The following is a 7,719-nucleotide window of genomic DNA, read 5'->3' on the forward strand; positions in this document are numbered from 1 at the left end:
CTAATACAATGGGGCCATGGAACATCCCAGAGAGAAAGTAAGGGTGAAGCAGGGAGCCCCATCCTAGTAGCTGGATCCTAGGGCCCTCCCAGAGTCTTCTCTGAAGAAGTCCCAAGTCCCACCTAGTCCATCTCAAATAAAAATGGCAACAGAGCCCGGGAATTCCTTCTAGATCCATAGAGAAAGGGGTGTGGCTGGGTGACTTTCCACACTTGTCTGAGCGCTTTCCCCAGCAAGAAGACCCAAAACTTATCACCCCACGTCCCCTGCCCCAGCCCCAGGGAAACCTGGCTTTGCGGCTGCGGCTGAAGCAGGCACGTACCCCCACTCCCCATCTCTGGCATCCCTCTAAGAAACACATCTTTGTTGGCTCAGTTTGTGAGCAGGAAGTTCAGAGGGGCACAAATGACCATTCCTCTCTGCAAAGAAAACCAGGGCTAATTATTAGCCCAGGTTAGGTGGGAAGAGGAGTCAAGTGGGACTCTGGTGAGCCTGTCCAACCCCCCATTTCTCAGAGAAGGCCAGGATGCACAGATGGGGTCCAAGAAGGATGACTGGCCTCCCCGGGCTGAAAGCTGGTGAGGAAACTGGGCACTGACTCGTAAACCCAATGGATCAATATTTATCAGGCAAACAAGCTTTCCCTTGGTCCATCTATCACCCAAAGAAATGTCCCAGCCAACACCAGAGGGATCCAATGTTGACGGATGCAGCAGCCACTATCACTTTCGCTGTTCTGTGTCCCCGTTCTAGTGGGCTCAGTGGGACAGAACTGAACCCCCTAACACCAAGAGGGAAATATGGAGTGGGGATGGGTACACTGCTCCCCTGCTGAGCCACAGCAGCTGGTATGATTATTATGAACTTCTTAGTTCATCATAAGGACCTGCTATAGGCAGGTCCACAAGTCAGCTGGAGCAGACTCCTTTATTCTCTGCTACAAAGATCCTCAGACTTCACTGTGAATCAGAGCGACTAGGCATACTTGTTAAAGTGCAGATTCTCGGGTGATACCAGGTCAGATTCTGAGGAGGTGGGGCCCAGGAACCTGGGCTTTGTTTCCTTTGGTCTGTTTTGAGACAAGGTCTCACTCTGTTTCCCAGGCTGGACTCCAGTGACTATCACGGCTCAATGCAGCTTCAAACTCCCGGGGTCTAGTGGTCCTCCCACCTCAGCCTGCCAAGTAGCTGAGACTACAGACGCATGCCGCCACACCTGGCTGTCTTTTATAAAATCTTTTTTGTAGAAATGGATTTTGCTAGGTTGCCTAGGCTGATCTCAAGCTCAAGCAATCTTTCTGCCCAGATCTTACAAAATGTTGGGAATACAGGTGTCAGCCAATGGGCCCAACCTGGAATCTGTATTGAAACACCTCCCCAGGTGATTCTGATACAGATGGTCCAGGAGCATTCTTGGAAAGCCCTTGCTGCCCTGCTCATCCTCTCCTGTTCCCTGTGGCTCCCTCGAGCAACTGATCGGCCTTTGGCTTACCCACCCCCACCCTCCATGGCTCACATGTGCCCCTGGGGGTTGGGGAATGGACTCAGGCTGCTGGATCGCTAGCCAAGGCTCACTCCTCAGAGTGTCTTTTCCTGCAGCCATGGGGAGGGAAGAAATGATGGCATTTGGGCCAGCCAGATAGGGAGACACACACAGCACACCCAGATCAGCCAAATAGCTCTTCTTGGTAGAGCCAGACAGAAGGAAATAGAAGTCCAAGGGCTTACTATCTGCCAGGACCCTTACAAGGGGACTGAGCGGGGAGTTGATCATTCACTGAGCACTACTGTGTGTCTGGCACATGGGAGGTGCTTTATTTATATCATGTTGGATCAACCCCCACCATACAAGGCTGCTTGCAGAGCTGGGCTGGACTGGAGCCTCTGGAGGCAATGTCACAGCCCATCCTTTTAGCCATAGTGCCCTGCTGCCAAAAGGAACTCCGCCAACTGAGGCACTCTGGCCCCTTTTCCCCACCTGCTGCCCCTGTCTGCACAACTCAGGCCTTGCCATCAAAACCCATCAGCTCTGGATCCTGAAGCCCCCAGAGAAGGCTTGACATCACTGGGGAAAAGACTGAAAGCTGAATAAAATCGGCAACCCTTACATAACCTGTGAGATCTGACCAGACTCCCAGATGCCCTGGCCTGAAGGGTCAGGAGGTTCCTGGAAACCCTCACTGAAGGCTTTGGCCAACCTGTCCAGACAGTCCTCTCTCACTGCATGGCTCCCACCCTCAGTCCCAAGTCCTGGGTTTGTGATGCTGGAGACCACAGCTGCCAAGTGCAGAAGCAGCTCTGGGCCCAGCAGCCAGTCCAGCCCCCGAGCCCCTCCACTGCCCGGTTCATAAAAAATAAAAAGATTTCAATGTTATGTGACCAATAACTATGGCCATCAAAGCCAAATTGGGTTTCTTCCTGGCTGACGAGCTCAGGGCCCTTTTCATTCTGAGATCCGATCAACAAATCAGTAAAACAATTCCCTCCACATCTCATCTTAGGATCTTGCTGCAAGTTCAAGCTTGGGGACAAGGGAGGTGGAGGAAGCAGGTGATCTGTGCCTGGGGTAGCACAAGTGGCCCAGGGACTTCAGGTTGGAACCTGCCTGGACACTGGCCTGCTGTGTGACCTAGAACATGTCTCTTCACGTCTCTGGATAGGTAGTTTCTTCATCTACCAGATGTGGAGGAGGAAGAGACACTCTCTGAATCCTCTGCTTCTGATTCTCAGTCACCACCCAGTTGGGGGAGGCAGAGCAAAGGGAGCTGGATGCTGGGAGAGGCTCCCCTTCACCTCTCTACAAAATCACTAGCGGGAGAAGCATGCAGGGGTCCCGCTGTCTTTGGAGGGGGCACGCACAGGGGCGAGGCCAAGTGGCAGGAACAGCTGAATAGCCAATAGCCATGTGCTGGGTGCCATCAGCTTTGCTGGGACACAGCAGGTGGTCACCGGCCAGTTCCTAGCTCTGGGGAAGGCTTGAGAGACTGCAGTCCCTCCCGAAGCCCCAGCATGCCCAGACCACAATCTGTGGATCCAGGAATGTTGCAAAACTCTTCCTTGCCCCATATCACCCAAAGAGAAGCTGGAGAATACATGGGAAGCTAAACGTGCTCAAACCTGCTGGGGGACCTCCATTAGGGGCTCGGGATGGAGCTCTGGGAGAGGGCTGTCCCCTCAGCCTCACTGCCTGGGAAGGAGGAGAGAACCTTAGGGCAAATCTCTCTCCCTCTGAGAACTTGGGGCTCCCCCACCCCCTGCTGCCTGGGCCTGTGAAGGGCTGAGGAGGCCAGCAGGAGAGGAAAGGGGCACAGCGAGGAGACGGTGGAGGCTGCCCTTGTGTTCCTGAGCCAGAGCCCTTCCTCTTCCCATCCTCAGTCCTCTCATGGGGGCGGGGAGCAGTGGGACTGCATCATGTTGCCTCCATGCAGCAACTTCCAGCTTGGGGATCATTTTTGCCTAGGTTTCTCCTCCTAGGAATTATTTCCAAATTTGCAGACATGAAAACCGAGATTAAGGAAGTGAAGGGACTTATTTGAACCTGATTTCTGATAAGCTCAGTACCCTTCTGACTGTGGTAGAATTTGAGTCTTACATATTTGAATATCTCAGCATCCTAAAGTCAGTCCTCCCAACCCCCACTTGGGTGTTTGTGCATGCATTCACATGTGTACACACACACACAGCATCTGCCTTTCTGGTCATAGCTTAGTTACAGCACTGGCTGGACTGTGGGTTCCAGAGAAGGGAGGAGGGTGGAAGGGAACTGACCCAGTTCCCCATCACAGGTCCCCAGGTGGAATCTCACCTTTGGTACCCACACAGGTCAGTGGCTCCAGGGAAGGCTTCTTGGCTCCCTTGCTGAGTGAGAGCTCAGGCATGGATAGTGAGGAGCAGGTGTCTGTCCAGGAGGTGGGCTCAGTACCCCTCAGCCCCTGGGGCCAGCACAGAGGCCCTTGCTCTGGGGTGGGGGGAGTCTGACACTGGCCTCGGCCTCACCACTCCCTCCACAATGATGCAGCTATCTACAGAGACAGGAATTGAGGGTTGCTGCTCAGCTGCTGGGGCAGAGGACCGGGGATGGAGAGGGGACCCTCAAGCACTGCCCTCTCCCAACTCTGCTGCCTTTCTCATAAAATGCTTGGGAGGCTCAGGGCCACAGGAACTAAGAACTGTTGCCCCCAGTCCCAGAGACCAGGAAAGTCCCAGCGAAGCTACCTGGGCTCAAAAATCCCAGACCGCTTCCCTCACACCCCCACCCTGCTCAATTGTGGAGTGCTATCCAAAGTCTCATGGGCATGCCCCTCCCCACACACCAGTTCTTCCATGATAATGGGGCTCTGTCTCCTGTTTGAACTTGGGCAAGTCTTTCCTTCTCCTGGGTCTCAGTTTCTCCTTCTGTCAAATGGGAGGGCTGGCCTGAGCTTTCAGATACCTCGTATTTCTGTCATTTAGAGTTCCTAGGGGGCCAGGACACAGGAGTGTGACACAGGAGAGAGGAAAGGATAATTTAGGGCTGGGGAGCCAGCTGAGAAGGTCAAAAGTGTTGTAGATTCCCTGGGTCCTGCCTGAGGCAGCAGCCTCCATCTGCTTTCAGCAGGTTCCAATCCATGCCACAGCCAGAAGCCAGAGGCACCCCAGGACCAGAAGGTCCTGCAGAATGGGATGAGGGTGGGGCAGGCAGTGAGAGGGCAACATTCAGGGAGTCGGTCTCTCCACCCAACCTGAGCCAAGGGTGTTCTGGGCCCCTCATTACTCCAGGACTGGAGAACCAGCTGGACGAGGTGAAGGCTGGGAATGCTCTGAAAGTAGGTCTGCAGAGGGAGAAATAAGGTACTTAAGCTACTTAGTCTTTGAGGCTGGTGGCAGCAGGAATGGTGCAAATTGATTCTGATTCAAGTGCTGTCCCAGGGAAGGTGGTGGCAGGGAAGGCAGAAGCCTCCTCTCCTGGACGCAGTCACCTCCAAGTGCACCCTGAACATCAGAGCAACTTCTGAGCAGTGCAGCAGCGCAGCCACCACATTCCCCCAGACCTGGGCTCAGCTGCCCATTCTCCATGTCCCCTCAGGATGGGAGGACGTCCAGGACTCTCTAATCAAGAACCAAAGCTCCCCATCCCCAGGCTCCTCCAATCCAGGGCACTCCACTGCTGGTCAGGACAGCTCCTAGCTTTTTCTGGGGTGGGGGACAAGAAAAGGGCCCTTCCCTTTCTCCATATTTGGAGTCAGGCCCTGCCAAATCAAAGCCCTGATGTCAAAGTCCCTCAGCCCCCTTGCCAATTCATGCATTTACCAATTCATTCACTCTCACTTCATTCACTTGTTGGTGCTTCCTATATATAATAAAATAAAAACTTCAAAGTTCTGCCATAAGCACTGGAGCATATTCCTAGAAATGTTTCTATATCATAACCTGAGAGAATGTCGATCTCCGTAGTGTGAAAATGACTAGGACCGTGATTTAACTTTTTTTTTAAATAATTCCATTTTGTTTTTCTCTGATAATTCCTTTCTTTCCTGAGCCTCTTTAGAGCAACACTTACAGGATTGCCTCTGTAACTCCTTATTCCTGTCCCAGAAAACGTAAACCCAAAATCTCTGGTATCCACTGGCTTTTTCAATTGTGGAAGATTTCCCCTTGACCTCCCATAGATCATTGGAAAGGACCCGAGGCCTCGGTTCTAATACCTGGTTTGTCACTAACTGTTGTGTGGTTTGGGCTTGTCCCTTGGTCTCTGTGAGTCTGCTGCATCCTCATCTGTCACAGGTGGGACTGGACTTAATTGAGCTCTGAGGTCCATAGAGACTTGGCACCTTCACATCCTTGTTATGTCAACTGGACATCAACTTAACAGAGGACTTCCCTGCAAAATGTCCTCTTCTTCCTACAACAGGCTGTTTCTGTATAGGCATGTTTCATGCTAAGCACTTCTTTCTGGGGGAAGATGGCAGAGGCCATTTTTCTGCTGAGACAAAGTGATTTGGAGAGTCACCTGGCCCCTGAAGAGGGAATGGTTGGATCCAGCCACCCAGCATGCAGTGAATTGGAGCAGGGATCTCGGCACATGGGGCAGTGTGTAGTCTCCCCTACCCTGGGGCACCTGCTGTTCCTCCAGACCGCAGCGCATGCTCTTAGCTCCTCCTCTTACCTGGCTCTCACCACACTCCTGGCTTAATCACCACATCGCTCTCACTGCAGCTTCAGGTAGCCATCAGCAGGGCCTGGCAATATCCACTGGTTTGGTTTGGTTTATCTTTGTCTGCAGGTGAACTCCCTAAGGGCTCTGCCGCGCACTCCAGCCTTGTGACCCTTGCCTTCCAGGAACCATGAAAGAAGCATAGCCACCAAAGGTCCTTAAAACAGCAGGAAGAGTGGGCCTGTCCCCTTCTGTGTGGCTATCTGCTGAGGAGCATCTGGGTCTCGTTCCTCCAAGTCCACTGGAGGGTCCAGAAGAGGGAGTCAGAGGTGTGTCCTGGTGGAGCGGGAGGAAAGGCAGAAAGCCTTTCTGACAGCTATGGAATACCATCAGCCAAGGCCTATTTGGCCCAGCACAAAGCAAAAGATGTGTAGTTTGCATAGAAGATATTGTGAGACTTCTTCTCAACAGCCGCAGCAGCGTGGGAACTAGCAACAGCATACTTCTTGCCTCATCAGCTGCCCTGAGATGGAAAACTCAGTGGAGACAGGACCCTGATTCTGATGAAGCATGTGGTCCCAATGCTGGAGCTCCTCTGGCAGGTTCTAAAAGCACAATGCTGAGCCGCGGTGCTCTCCTGGACAGTACTGGCGGGGACTCAGTGAGCGCTGCTCACAGATCCACACCTGACCCTGTTGGGTTGAGTCAGGCTGGGCTTTGGTCTGCACTGTGGCATCTGCGTTCTTTGAGTTCACATCATGAACGTGGTGACTTCCCAGATACCATATCAGGCTTCAGCTAGCACATCCTATTTCTTTTCTTCTATAATACCCGAATTGGACTGACCTCACTTCAAATAGGCTGTCCCATTTTGTCATCCTATCTTACCTTGGGGAAACTGGGGACTGATGGCCAGACCAATTCTGTTGAAATTCTTGCATAGAGCAAACCTGTGCTCATTTTTAGGCAGCCTGGGAGAGGCTTCCAGCCATAGTAAAGCCCAGTCTGTGTCTTCACAGTGCTGATACAACATGTTTGTGTGTATAAATGCATGATATAGATTTATGTATGTTGCTATCATCATCTGTTGAAGGCCAATATAACTGGTGGACAGTTCAGAGACAGAAAATGGAAGTCTTTTTGGTGATTATTAAAGCAAAATACATATTAAGAAATAAAGTTTTTCCTTCACTGCTTTGTTTCCTATTTCTGCACCAATCCCTTGACAGTTTAAAGAACTGGAAAGAGAAAATGGGAAAGATAATCTGTGTTTAAGAAGTGCATAGTCTAGGGCCGGGCGCGGTGGCTCAAGCCTGTAATCCCAGCCCTTTGGGAGGCCAAGGCGGGTGGATCACAAGGTCAAGAGATCGAGACCATCCTGGTCAACATGGTGAAACCCCGTCTCTACTAAAACTACAAAAAATTAGCTGGGCATGGTGGCGCATGTCTGTAGTCCCAGCTACTCAGGAGGCTGAGGCAGGAGAATTGCCTGAACCCAGGAGGCGGAGGTTGCGGTGAGCCGAGATCGCGCCATTGCACTCCAGCCTGGGCCACAAGAGCAAAACTCCGTCTCAAAAAAAAAAAAAA

Source organism: Sapajus apella, unplaced genomic scaffold (genome assembly GCF_009761245.1).
Source record: "Sapajus apella isolate SASKATOON/1434 unplaced genomic scaffold, GSC_monkey_1.0 scaffold371, whole genome shotgun sequence".
Taxonomy (NCBI): Eukaryota; Metazoa; Chordata; class Mammalia; order Primates; family Cebidae; genus Sapajus; species Sapajus apella.